The following is a 15,124-nucleotide window of genomic DNA, read 5'->3' as shown; positions in this document are numbered from 1 at the left end:
TTTTTATTAAATATGAAAAATAGTTTACATGAATTAATATTTACTAGTAAAACTGGAATTTTGGTAAAATAATGTGTTTTGGGTTATAGGAGGTATAAGGGATATCAGGGCACAGTGGCATCTCTGGCATTTAGGAGAGTATAAGGCATATACGGGGGCAGAGTAGCATATAGGAGGTATAAGGCATTTCTGGGGCAGGGTGGTGTCACACCAATTGTGTAGTGCATACATAGACTTGCTACCTGGTAGAGATGGTATGGCCAATTTCAGTATGAGAGGGGTTAATTTGATTGTATAGGCATGTGGTGCCAAAAGGTCTTGTAAGATAAATTTGTCTTTTGAAGCTGGGACTCCAACCAAGGCCCTCTGCAAGGTGTGAAATTTTACAGGGAGGCGGTGCCTTTAAGTCTGCTAGCTGAGTCATTTACCATATGCCTGTATCCCCTCATAGATACTGGATTCTTTGATATGCTAAGTGACCACTAGCAGTCAGAAAAACATTTCAAATGCAGGTCATATCCAACCCATATCAATAATAACTCATATATTCATTATCATACCTCCTTGTGTGCATACCTAGAACGGGGAAAGCGCACCCTACAAAAAGAGTACAAACATGGCAGTGCCACTTAAACAGTTAGGAAGGAATTGTGAAATCTATGATCTTCAGTCATAAGTAGCAAGTGTGACATATCTATGGAGCCAACGATGGCTTTCTGTGCGACCAGTCTATATGCCCACTGCAAGGATATAGGGAAAGACAAGTGAGGGGTCATGCGATCCAGAAACTTAGAGGCTGGTGGAACCGAATGCTTATCTCGAGCAGACAATTCCGGACATTTGCGCACTATATGACCTGAGGCCCCAGAATACAGGCATAGGTTGGCCTTGCGTCTTTGGCCTTTTCTTCTTCTGAAAAGGAACCGTGTGCTAGGCCAATCGGCATGGGCTCTTCGGTCTCCGTGCTGAGTGTCATTGGATGTGTCCTAGTTTGGTTGTTATGGGACACATAGGAGGCAGATGGAGAGGTCTTTTCTGAACATCTTTCACAAAACCTCCTGTCCATCTGGGTGACATGGTGTCTTCCAATGAACCAGGTACCTCCACCTGATCTAGTTCATCTTTGAGGTGGTCTGACAACCCACATCGGAATTGGTGTAATAGTGCTGGATCGATCATGTGGGTGTCAACCGCAAGGCTCCGGGAATTTGGTAATATGGTCCTCGAAATGGTGGCCCCCCTGTCTCACTAAATGAATTGCAGCTTCAGCAGTTGTGGCTTTGTGGGGATCATCATATAAGACGTTCATAGCTTGGCGAAATGCTCCCCAAGAGTTCAATGACGCCTATGATATCGGAGCTCCCGTTAACAAGGAAATTGCTGTCCGCACCTTAACAAAGTCCGACCCATAAGTGCGGGGTTTTAATGCAACTCGCAGGCTGTAATGAAACATAAAGTTCTACTTACCGAGAGCTTCTTTTCCCTGCCAATCCCTGATGACACTGATGAGACTCCTCCTCCGTACCTGAGATAGGGCAGGACTCAAAAAGGTTAAAAGGCCCCTCCCCTCCTAATACCCTCAGTGAATATCAAAGACCACACAGGAAAACAAACTGATGCAACAAAATTTATTGAAAGGAAGGGAGGAAACAAAAAGTGTCACCAGGAATTGGCAGGGAAAAGAAGCTTGCGATAAGTAGAACTTTGTTTCCCTGCCATCCCAGGTGACACTGATGAGAGATATAACAAATAATAAGGGCGGGAAACAAAACCCTCAGGGGGGGGAAACGGCCCCAAGAACCGTATGACCAAATAGCGCATCCTCCTGCGCCATTTTATGCCGTACAAATGTACTCAGTGTTTCCCAAGTAGCTGTCTTGCATATCTGTTCAGACGAGACGAGACATTTTTCAGCCCATGAAGTGGAAACCGTGCGGGTAGAGTGGGGACGAATCCCGGGAGGCGAAACCCCATCAGCCGCGGTGTAAGCAAAGCTGATAGTTGACATTTTACGTTTTTTTTTTTTTTGCCATTGTACGTTTGGAAATGCTAAGACCTCTACTGGGACCAGAAGAGGCTATAAACAAACAAGAGGACTTGTGTAGATAAAGACATCTTTTCAAGTCCAAAGTATGAAGGTCTTCTTTTTCCGCCAATCGAGGGGACGGGAAGAACGTAGGCAAAATAAATCCTTGGTCCCTGTGAAAAGCTGACTGTACTTTGGGTGAGAATTCCGGGGGCAAAGAGAGAATGACCTTATCCGGAAACAACCGCAGGAACAGCTCTTTCATAGAAAGAGCCTGGAGTTCACTAACACGCCTCGCAGAAGTAATGGCCACCAAAAAGGCCTACAGGTGTAGGGAAACGGCGTGAAGAGGCGCAAAAGGAGGCAACATGAGCCTGCGAAGGACAAGGTTCAGGTCCCAGGGCACCATCTTGGAGACAGGACGAAGACGAATACGCACCATAGCCTTGGAAAAAACGTCTGACGACTTGGTTAAATCAAAACCAAGTAGGACACTGATGGCAGAAATCTGGACCTTGATGGTAGAAGGTTGAAGCCCTTGGTAAAACCCCACTTGTAAAAATTTCAGAATTGATCCCGGTGAACTGGCTGAAGGAAGAATTTTCCTGGAGATACACCAGCTACAAAACTTCTTCCATACTTTAATGTATCTGAAGGATGTGACTTTCTTTACGACTGCGAAGAAGCGTTTCCGTAACAGGAATAGAGAAACCTTGAGCCCTTGGAATTTTTGCGTTCAACCTCCAAGCCGTCAGCTGAAATACTGCAGGATCGAATGAAGGAACTGACCCTGGTGAAGAAGGTCTTCCCAGGCAAGGAGATGCAGGGGTGGTGCGTGGCTGAGTGTGACTAAGTCCGCGTACCAAACGCGTTTTGGCCAGTCTGGAGCTACCAGTATAACAGACGCCTGTTCGCTCTTGATTTTATGCAGAACCTTGGATATCAGAGGAAATGGAGGGAAAACGTAGGCGAGGCTGAAACTCCAAGTGTGGGCGAAGGCATCCACCGCCAGCGGCTGGTCCTGCGGATTGAGGGAAAAGAACGCTGGAACTTGAGAATTGTCCCTGGAGGCCATGAGATCTATCTCGGGCAATCCCCACCTTTGGACAATCATGCTGAAGGCTGCCGGATGCAAAGCTCATTCGTTGCTTTGAACAGAAGTCCTGTTCAAAAAATCGGCCCTCTTATGTGAACATAAGTCATTCGACGGGATTCTGCTCAAAAGGAAATTCTGAGAGCTAAACGCAAAAGGCGAGGACTTCTTGTACCTCCTTGCTTGTTGATGTAGGCAACTACCGCCCAATTGTCGGAGCTAAGCAGGATGTTCCTGCCCATTACCAGCTGTTCCCAGTAATGTAGGGCTTTCTCTACCGCCAGCAGCTCCAGGCAGTTTGAGGGTAGGAGCTGAGTAGCAGGAGACCAAAGACCTTGTACAAAGCTGTCCTGATAAGTGGCTCCCCAGCCTGTTAAGTAGCTCTTTGGATGACAGAGCCTATAGTCGTCTAGTGGCAAGAGTGTCTCGTTGGAGCCACCAGGTGAGGGACGTTCTGACATGTGGAGGAAGACGAACAAGTCTGTCCAGGGCAAACGGGTTCTTTTCCAGGAGATGAAGAATATGGTTTTGAAGAACCCTCATGTGAGGCCAGGGTCCAGGGAACTGCATACCTTGTTTAAGTCATCTTGCCCAGTAGAGACATGTATGTTCTTACGGACTTTTGCGTGCAGAGAGCACCTTGTGGGTTAGTGAATAAATCCTGCTGATCTTGGCTGGGGGAAGAAAAGCTTTCCCTGAGCAGGAATCCAGATGAAGGCCGAGGAACAACAACTGTGGTGAAGGAACTGTGTTGGACTTCTCCCAATTCAGTACAATACCTGTCATGTCTACCCCTTTCATGAGGAAATCTGCCCCGGAAAGCATGCTCCCTTGCTGGGTGAGAGAAACCGGAACCATAGCTCCTGGACGGGCCTGGAAAGTATGGACGAAAGGACTGCCGTCTTCTGGAAGCAGTTCTGCGTTGTGGCATCCAATGTTTATGTTCCGTGGTTTTCTCAAGCAGGGACTCCGTGCGATGTGACGCCAAACAGAGACCTTCCTTATTAAGAAGTCTATTCTTTGAGGCATTGTCAGCACCCCAGGCTTTAAGCCATAAGGCCCTTCTGGCCGCCACCGAAAGTAAAGAAGCCCTGGCTGTCATCCTGACGTTTTCAATTGAGGCATCGCAGAGAAAATCCACTGCCAATTTCACAGCAGCAATGTTCTTGAGGATAGTCTCTCTAGGCGTCTTTGCTGCAGCATCTTCCTCAATCTGAGACAGCCAGATCTTAACAGCCCTGGAAACTGAGGCAGATGCTATCCCAGGTTTAAAAGCAGCAGTGGAGGCCTCAAAAGATTTTTTAATGGCAGCTTCAGCTTTCTTTTCCATGAGGTCAGAGAAATGAGAGCCATCCTCCAGTGGCAAAGCAGTCTTTCTGGAGACCTTAATCACTGCGGTGTCAACCAGCAGAGTCACACAGAATTGGGCAAAGTCCTCATCAAATTGAAAAAGACGCTTCACCCGCCTGGACAGGTTAACTCTTCTCTCTGGGTGATGCCATTCCTGCTTAATGATCTTGATTTCTCCTTCATCTGATGAATAATCCTTCACCTCTGGATAATTGAATTCGGAGTCAGAGAACTGCTGGTGACCCAGGAGAGATGGTTCCCGTATTCCCGGAGGATAGGAAGGAGCAGTAACAGACTGACGAAAGGTTGAAAAGGTGGACTGCATCTCCTTAAGCCAGGCCAAAAACTCTCCACCAGAGGCTTCAGAATCCGCAACGGACTTCAGGCAGGCGGAACAGAGCTTTTTCTTGGAATCCTGCAGAGCCTTGTGACAACCAGAACACTGCACATGCTTGGTTTTAACTACAGCCTTTTTGGGTCTTTCCTCAACAGAGGGAGGACCAGTATTATCTGGAGCAGACATAATCAAAATAAGAAGCAACAGCACCGACAGAAACATACAATAATCAATAATCAACTCTCTACACCGCTTAAATAGCTCCATACCAGGCTACAAGCTGCAATAGCAGCCAATCTGGCACCAAAATTTTGAATTGGAACGAAAACAAGGCTAGGAACTCATACCGGATATGCGTACAGACCCTAGCCAGAAGAAGAAATGACGCCGTATTGAAAAATGCAGAGACGCCGGGCCGCGGCGTCTAAGCATCCTCAAGGCACCGGCCGTTTCTGGAGGAGAGGGAGCCGGAGGAACACCCGCTCCGGCAAAGATGAGTAAGCTCAGGGCAGCGTGGCACCAGCCATCCGGCTACGGTGAAGGTATACACCACCCAGGGGGGCTTAGCCCAGGGAGAACTGGCTCAACCTAGAGCCGTAGAAACAATAATAAATGGGAGACGAGTCCTCCCTACCTGATGTAGGGTAGGAAAAAACACTGAAGGTATTAGGAGGGGAGGAGCCTTTTAATTCCTGCCCTATCTCGGGTACGGAGGAGTCTCTCATCAGTGTCACCTGGGATGGCAGGGAAAGAGCGGTACTTGCTGCGGTCTGGTTCAGCAGCTGCAGTTGCTTCTTCCTCAAGTTGGAGAGCAGCCAGAGGAGGCTGGAGGCCCATTGGTGGAGGAGCTTGGAGGCTCTGGACTTGGGCCTGTAAGGCATGTTAGTGTTCTTGAATGTTATGGACAGAGTGTGCCAGAGCAGCAATCTGCTGTGTGAGTGCCTGGAATCCTGTTCGGGAACTTTGAGGCAGGAGGGGCGTTCAGGTAGCAAAGGCTAAAGTACAGGCAAGGGTAAGGCAAATAGTGCCTGGTACGTCATTGTTCATTAAGCGGTTACATTTTTTTTAAACACATGGTAAATAACTTAATATAGAAAATATGCTTAACATCAGGCACCCCTACCACCATTAACTTTTTGTTTTCAAGTTTTTTTCTCATTTAAGTTTCTCCATTTTGGAATTCCAGGGGAATACAAGTCACAGGGACAAAGAGCACCCCTAATTACATTATAATTGAGGAAATAATTTCCTTGATTAAAATCCTCCCCTCCATTGTCAACTTTTGGGTTTGCCATAACTCCTATTTAACAGTTTTTATTTTTCTGAAACAATATCCCTAGACCTCTCACCATTATTTGCATAATCAAAAAACAGGATTGAAATACTGTCATCTTGGGTCTGAACAGTTTGTGTCTGACTGCCATCCTAAACACCAATAGTAAAAGAATAACATTTATAAAGATTCAGGTTAAAAAGAAGCACATGTAAAATACTCAGTTGTATTTGCTCTTTTCAAGGACTCTGGTTTTGTGCAATATATAATGATATCATCTATATGCCCCAAAGCCTGTACTTGTAGCTCTGCCCTCCCCCTTTCTGACATTGTGTGAGGCCACACCGGGATCCAGCTCAAGGGGTCTAGTATATTTCACAAATGTCCTTCTCACGTTCAGAGTCTAAAATCTCTGATATGCTGCTGTAATTCTCGATGTTAAGGGGATCAGATAAAGAAAGCCCACCACACTTTGACCCACCTTCCAGGCAGATAATTCTTGAAGGTTTCTCCCTAACAGCCGGGAGAGCAGCTCATCCAGTGTGCAGGGAATCCGGAAGGAAGGGAAGCCCAGGGAGGTTGTGGTAGGGGATTCTATAATTAGGAAAACAGACAGGGTAATCTATAGCTCTGATTGCAGCAACTGAATGGTTTGCTGTCTCCCGGATGCCCGGGTTCAGCATGTTGCAGACAGAGTGGATACATTATTGGGAGGGGCTGGTGAGGATCCAGCTGTCTTGATGCACATTGGCACCAATGACAGAGTAAGAGGAAGATGAAGTAAGATTAAAAAAGAACCTCCAAGGTAGTATTCTCAGAGATACTACCTGTGCCGTGCGCTACACCAGAAATGCAGTGGGAGATTAGTAGGGCTACAACTAACGATTATTTTCATCGATTAGTTGGCCGATAAAAAATTAATCGGATAAAAAAATAAATGTAAATTTTTCATTAATTTAAAATAATTTAATAAACAAGCAGGATGTTAAAAACAAACGGTAGACTAAATCTACCCCCAGTTATGCACATTTGAGCCTAGGCTTGCCACACTGCCTCCCAGATATGCCTTATGTCCCCCTGATATGCCACTGTGCACTGGAAGGTCATGTGACGCCTTAGCTCCATCATAGAAGCCCCAGCGGAAGTGCCGGCAGTAGCGACGGATGTCTGCGCACATCGCACAGACGTCCACTGGCTGCCAGAGAGGAAGATTCGTGTCCCCTGGAGCGCTGCAGGGGACCCTCCTTCTCTGGCAGCCGGCGAACGTTGCACAATGCGTGCAGACAACCTCCGCCGTGCTAGCTGATATGATGGAGCACCGGAAGGTCACGTCATGCTTGTGCTCCATCATAGAAAACTCGGCAGAAGTGGAGGACAGTAGCTGAGAACGTCTCCGCGCATCTTGCAGACGCCCGCTGGCTGTCAGAAAGGAGGATCCAGGTCCCCTGCAGCGCTCTTGGGGATCTGGATCTTAGTGTTATTATAAGATATATCTTATAGTGTTATTATATTTTTCAGAGCATTTGCTCTGTATAGTGATGCACCAAATTTTTTTCTTTTTTTTTCTTTTTCTTTTTCCCAGGGATAGGGATGCACCAAAATGAAAATTCAGGATTCACTTGGCCGAAACTGAACCAGAAAGGAAAATTACCTCCCCCTTAAAAAAATAACCCCCCCCCAAAAAACACACTTTTATTAAAAGTAACACACCAAAATGGGACACAAAAATGCAACAACAATATATATATATATACATATATATATATATATATAAATTGTTAACAGCAATCACACTGCTATCATGCCCAGGCAACCAGTACATGCTAGAACCTGAGCATGATAGGAGTGTGATCTCAATAGCAATGTTACTTATATGATTGTTAGCAGCAATCACACTCCTATCATGCAAAGTCAGACAGTACATGCTGAAATCTAGGTATGCCTGGGCATGATAGGATTGTGATTGCTGTTAATGTATATATTGTTACTAGCAAAATTGAATAAATGCAAAAGCCAGCTCACCTCCCTATATATTCATCTGCACGGATCCGCACGGACTTGATGCGTGGAATAAACACAAAAAAAACAAAGAGATCGATCCAGCAGATATGTTAAGGTAACTAATAAATTTACTAATACTACTGGCACTAGAGAATTTCATATAAAAAAATATTTGAACTGTTGTAGCAGCAATGTAATTTATGTCATTGAGTGTTCCAGCTGCGAAGTTAAATATATAGGATGTACCAAACGACAATTTAAGACTCGCATTCTGGAGCACCTCCATGACATAAATCCCCATTCCATACGATCAAAATCAGGGGCTTCTGCACACTTTTTGGATAAACATGCGGGCTCAAAGAATTCTTTTGTAGCCTATGCTATTGAAAAAGTGACATCTGGTTATAGAGGAGGTGATTTACATAAAAGATTACAAAATAGAGAAGCTTTTTGGCAGTTTACTCTTGATACCTGTATACCAATGGGACTTAACATTAGACAGGAATTATTGTTACATTATGATTAAGATTTATTTGATACAATTTTGTCTTGGTTATATCAGGTATTTTTATTCAAAAATTATTTAAGATCATTATTTAAGTGGCAAACATTACTTACAATTGCATGTTTTCTGCCTTATTCTGCTGTATTTGTAATGAGTAGTACATTTCTTTTTCTTTCATTTTTGTTAAATATATGTATTGGAAATATTGTGATATATACACATATATTTATTCCTTGTTTTTCATTCATTTTATTTCTCATCACATCTATACATGTTTATGCACCTCCCTGTGATATTAAAACACTGTGAGCAGGTTAAAACACACAATATACATGTAATAGCCTTATTGACATATATACATATTATTTGTGGATCAATAATGTTTATATATTTGCTGTAGGTTGTGTTGCCGTGCTCACACTGTTTACATTCGTTTTTTTCATCTTATTGCATTTAATTGTTTTGTAATTGGATTTTAATTGCACATGTGTTGATGACGAGTAATCTCACCACTCCCCTTTTTTTTGCCTTACTTAAGGGATACAAATTCAGTGGTGAGTTATCTGTGATAAAGAGCGAGGTGCCGTTCGAAACGCGTCAGATTTGGGGTTTCCTGTGCACTAGATGCACTTAGGTGTGAAATATGCTTTTTAATCATTATATATTGTTACTGCATTGTTTTTTGTCCAATTAAAAGTAATAAAAATGGTTAACACCAAAAAAAGCATATATATATATATATATATATATATATATATATATATATATATAATGTCTAACAGCAATCACACTCCTGTCATGCCCAGGCAGACAGCGCATGCTAGAACCTGATAGGAGTGTGATTACAGGCTCCCTATGCCATGCCACCCCCCCATACACACACTCATATACCAATTTATTTACAGATATTCATTCATTTCCTTAATCACACATATTTGCTCATATACCTTCCCCCATCCCCTTACCTGAACTGGAGATCTCTCACTCGCAGACTACTGCAGGAGCCCTGCTGCTTCCTTTCGAACAACTTCTCTGGCCACGCCCCCAGGGGAAGAAGGAACAGAGCAGAGTCACGTAATGTGCATTCACGTGACTCGGCTGGGTTCCTGCTTTTCCTGGCCGAGATGCTGCTCGCACACTGTGCGACCAACGCGCAGGTAAGCAGCCCAGCCCCTGCGGACGATTATTTTTGGCCGATATATTTGGCATTTTGCCGATAATGCCCTTTTTCGGCCGATATATTTCGGCCACCGATATATCAGTGCGTCCCTAGAAAAAACCCTCGTCTTATATTCTATAAAATTGATTCACCTAATCGATAATGAAATTAGTTAGCAACGATTAGGCAGCTAAATGCATGGCTGAAGTCTTGGTGTAAGAAGGAGGTCTTTGGGTTTTTAGAGCACTGGGCTGATTTTGCTTTGGGGTACAATCTCTGGTCGTGATGGATTGCACCTAAATGCAAGAGGGTCCAATGTGCTTGGGGAGAGAATGACTAGACGGTTGGAGGAGATTTTAAACTAGGAAGGGGGGGGATTTACTTAGTAACCAGGTGGGTAGATTTGGGGGCTTGGTCTATACAGATAATAGGGAGAAGCATATATTCTGCCCCCCAAAACAAGGACAGAAAGCAATTGCAGCATGTGTGTTAAATGACAAGCTAAACGTTATGTCAACAAATGCTCGCGGTTTAGGGAATAAGATCCACAAACTTGTAACAGTTGTGGCAACTGAGACTGTTAATAATAGTGGCTGTTACTGAAACATGGTATAATGAGAAAAATGACTGGGACATATCAACACCTAAGTTGGTGAGGAGAACATAGTCAGTTTGAGTTACATTACAATTTGGTAAAAGTAAAGGTGTAGGTGTAAAGTCGTGTAGGTGTGATTTATAGACCCCCTGGACAAATAGAAGAACTAGATAATCCACTAGTGGGGGAAATAGCTAAAATGAAAGTGAAAGTGGATGTTATAATCATGGTTGACTAATCTCCCTGATGTTAACTGGAAACCGAAAGTAGCTTGTTTTGCCCGGAGTGCAGATATTCTGAACTCCCTACTGGGATTATCTTTAAAACAAGTAGTTGAGGAGGCAACTCGTAAGGAGGCCATATTGGATTTAGTGTTCACAAATAAAGATTTGTTAACCGATATTTCTGTAGGTGAATGTTTGAGATCTAGCCAAATCACACGCAGAAGAGAAAATTGGTATGTCAGTAAAATAAGGGAGATAAAACATTTTTAGATATATAAATGAGAAAAGGAAAGTAAAACAAGGATTAGTTAGATGTGGGAAGCTGTTACATCAGATCAGACAGCAGAAAGCCAGTGATGCTGGCTTCTGCTGTCAATGGGGAGTCCAGGCTGTCAAAGGACAGTGACAGTGGCAGGGATGTGTGGAGTTACAGTGGCATGATGTGTTAGGAAGGGACGGATGCAGGCAATGTTTTTAAGATGGAGACGACAGTTTTTAGAGACAGACTTAATGTGGGGGGGTGAATGACAGGTCAGAGTCAAGGGTGACACCAAGACAGCGGGCATGAGGGGACGGGGAGATGATAGCACCATTACCATTGAGGTAAATTGATGGGAGAATTTTAGCATTGGAGGGAGGGAAGATGAGAAGTTCTGTTTTGGAGAGGTTAAGTTTCAAGAAACGTGCAGACATCCATGCAAGGCAGTTAGTTACATGATCTAAGACAGAGGGAGAGAGATCAGGGGAGGATAGATAGATCTGGGTGTCATCAGCATACAGGTGGTATTGAAAGCCAAAGGATCAGTTTGCCAAGCGAGGAAGTGTAAAGAGAGAACAGAAGTGGTCCTAGAACAGAGCCTTAGGGTACCCCAACTGAGAGAGGGAGGGGAAGTGTTACTGGAGACGCTGAAGGTACGATCGGAGAGGTAGGAAGTGAACCAGCAGAGAACAGTGTCACGGAGGCCGAGATCATGAAGCATTTGAAGGAGAAGAGGGTGGTCCACAGTGTCAAAAGCAGCAGAAAGGTCCTGTAGGATTAGCATGGAGTAGTGGCCCTTGGATTTAGCAGCGAGTAAGTCATTAGTAACTTTAGTAAGAGCAGTCTCAGTAGAGTGTTGAGGGCGAAAACCAGATTGAAGAGGGTCAAGCAGGGAGTTGGAATCCAGAAACTTAGTTAATTGTGTATAAACAGTTCTTTCAAGAAGCCTGGAGGTGAAAGGAAGTAGAGAGATGGGACAGTAATTGGAGAGATCAGTCGGGTCAAGGGAGGACTTAATGATAGGATTAATGGTAGCATGCCTGAAGCAGGATGGGAAAGATCCTGTAGTGAGGGAGAGGTTGAAGATATGAGCTAGAGTAGGGACAAGGGTAGATGAAAGAGACTGGGTGAGATGGGAAGGGATTGGGTCAAGGGGGTATGTGGTTGGACAAGAGGAAGGAAGAAGATCATGTACATCCTCTTCAGTGACAGCAGAGAAATTAGTTAATGTAGTGAAGAGAGAAGAGGTCAGTGGGTAAGGGGGACCATAGTCAGAGGGAGGAGATGAGGGAGGTGAAGTAGGCTTCTTTAGGAAGGTTGAGAGCAGAGTAGTAGGAACGTAGAATTAATTTATAGTGCAGAAAGTCAGACATGGAATGAGACTATCGCCAACTACGTTCAGCAGTGCGGGAACATTGTCGTAGATGTCGGGTTACAATCTGCCAGGGTTGGAAGCCTCAAGAGCAGATGTGAGAAAAAATAAGGTTCAGGGTGTGACCACCATCATGAGTAGGGGAGTTAATATGTTAGAGATGTGTGAGATCAAAAGAGGAGGTAATAGAAAGAAATTTTGAAGCCATGGGTCTCATTGGGGTGTCAACTGGGATGTTGAAATCCCCAAGGATGGCAGAGGGAATATAATAAGCGAGAAGGAGGGGCAGCCATGAGGAGAAGTGGTCAAGAAAGATTTTAGCCGGGCCAGGGGGGCGGTATATAACAGCAATATGTATGGAGGTGGGATGAAATAGTCGGAGAGCATGTACTTCGAATGAAGAGAGAGAGTGATGGGGCAGAGGGAATCGGTTGAAAAGTACAAGTAGGGGAGAGTAGGAAGCCTACCCTTGTGAGTGTGGTGTAGGCCACCAAAGGAGAGAGTGGTGGGAGAGGCAGTGTTAGAAGGGGATAGCCAGGTTTCAGTTCAGAACAAGAAGGTGTAAGGAGCTAGAGACAAAGTGGTTGTGTAAGGCTGTTAGTTTGTTACAGACAGAACATGCATTCCAGAGTGCAAAGGTAAATGGGTGAAAGGAGGTGGGAATAGGACTTGTGTGAACGGAGAGATTGCTGGGAGTGAGGGGAGGTGGTGAAGTTGAGAAGTGCTTGGGATGAGAGAAGGGGAGAAGAAAGTAATGATGGTGCTGTATTAGACATAGTGTGGGGTTGCTGGTGGCTAGAGAGAGATAATGATTTTATTAACAATAGAGGAAAGAGAAAGGAGCCACAAGAAGATTGTGAAAATGGTATGTGGCAAAAATGGTGATGGGAATGGAATGGAGGTGGAGCAAACACAATAAGCAGTAGACAGCACTTGACAGTTCAGACAGTTCAATCCAAGTGGGACCCTCCTCCTTGCACCAACATCTAGCGAGACAGATTTTTATAGCAAGCAATATGTTGACTGCTAAAAGCTTAGAGGAATTGCTTGGTAAGTAGGTAAATCCAAATGAAAGAGCCAAGTTTGAGAATGAAGGGCGTAAATATATAAGAGAGAAGTTTAGCAGTTTCTAGCTTAATATTTGCCAATTTGCTACATGTCCACCAAATATGGGAGTGGGTCCCATCCGCTCAGCCACATCTCCAACAGACACTGGAACCTGAGTTATGAAACTTACTTAAGCGAGAGGGAACCAAGTACCATCGGTGGAGAAGTTTATAAAACGTTTCATGTAAACTAACTGAGTGAACTGCCTTCCTAACTTGTAGCCATACGTTTGACCAGCACTCGTTTGATCTTACATTCACTCTATTGAAGAAAGTAAAAAATCATTTTTATGGGTATCTAAGTATCGTGTCACTTTGGAAATGAGATTTGTTTTATGATGTTTACTAAATAATACATCCAATTATGATGGTGGAAAAATTAAACTGTTTTTTTTAAAAAAAAAAGATCATCCCGACCGGTGACACTCAAAAAGTTCCAGTTGGCTCTATCGAATGCCTTCTCTGATTCCAGTGCCAAGAAGGTAGAAGGAGTAGATGTAGAGTGCAATTGAGAAATTAAGTCAATCAGCTTGCGAGTGTTATCTTCACCCGATCTGCCACTTATAAATCCAAACTGATCTGGGTGTATCAAATCTCTGATGACCCCATTCAGCCTGTCTTCCAAGATTTTAGAATATATTTTGGCATCTAGATTGATTAGCGAAATTGGTCTGCAGTTCGTCAGAAAACTAGGGTCTTTCCCGAGTTTAGGGATTGGGCAAATGGAAGCCTGTAAAAACTCCTTTGAGATGGCTCCTTTCTCTCCTAACTTCTTAAACACTATTTACAGCAACGGGGAGATCAGCGGGTCCAAAATCCTATAAAATAATGCTGAATATCCATCTGGGCCCGGTGATTTCTCCATTTTTAGTTTGGAGATGGACTCTTTTACTTCAGTTAAGGAGAGAGGTCTGTTAAGAGAATCCAATTACTCTTTTGACAGCTTAGGAATCGGAAGTCTCTGTAAAAAAAAAAAAAAAAAAAGTGATCTATACCTGATATAGAGATATCCCTCTGTCTCAAGTTGTAAAGAGACTTATAGTAAGCTTTAGCGATTTGGGAAGGATCTAAGAGTACTTTAAGTATAAACTTCTTAATTCTATGGCTTCCGTTTATTGTGTTTAATTTATTGGTAGTTGTCTTATACGTTTGGTTACTTTCATAATAACAAATAAAAAAAAATGGATCCTGCAATCTGCAATCTTTTTGGTAAGAGATAAATTAGGATTCAATTTATTACCACGCTCCAGCTTTGCTAATTCTATATATAAATCAGAAATAGTTCTGCCTTTTGCTATCTAAGATAAACATCGGTTTTAATCAGGTAACCCCTTAAAGTATATTTCAGTGCCTCCCAGAGTGTGCAATCCTGAACCAAACTGTTGTCATTTATCTGAAAATCTGCCGTATGTTTGTCACCCCATTCCTTCAAGATTGTAAACTTGCGAGCAGGGCTCTCTCCACCTAATGTATCGGTTTGTCTTAGTCTGTCAATTCTTGTCTTGTCATACCCCTTGAATTTATTTATTGTATTAAGTGCTGCGTAAACTGTTGGCGCTATATAAATAAAAGATGATAATAACAACAATAATAATAATAATAATAAATGAGTGTTTCATTATATAAATTTTGTTAAACAGAATCAAAGATTAGATTATATTCAGTCTCCAGTCTGGTCTAGTACTATAGTTAAGGCGATCAGTTATCGTAAAAAAAACTGGGGCATTTTCTGACCGGATTATGTTACCAATGCGGGAGGAGATACATTCTTTTAATGATGTTTTGTTAGTGTATAAAGCATTGATCCTTGAGTAGGAAAGATGT

General features: G+C 43.4%; 1 protein-coding gene across 1 annotated transcript in view; it reads left to right on the top strand.

Annotated features, from left to right (window-relative positions):
• BRINP1 (BMP/retinoic acid inducible neural specific 1) overlaps nucleotides 1–15,124 on the top strand; it is a 287,987-nt gene that overhangs the window by 76,522 nt on the left and 196,341 nt on the right. The window lies entirely within an intron of this gene.

This window comes from Spea bombifrons, chromosome 8, assembly GCF_027358695.1.
Source record: "Spea bombifrons isolate aSpeBom1 chromosome 8, aSpeBom1.2.pri, whole genome shotgun sequence".
Lineage (NCBI taxonomy): Eukaryota > Metazoa > Chordata > Amphibia > Anura > Pelobatidae > Spea > Spea bombifrons.
Note: the sequence above shows the minus strand (reverse complement) of the source record. Positions and strands in the feature narration are given on the sequence as shown.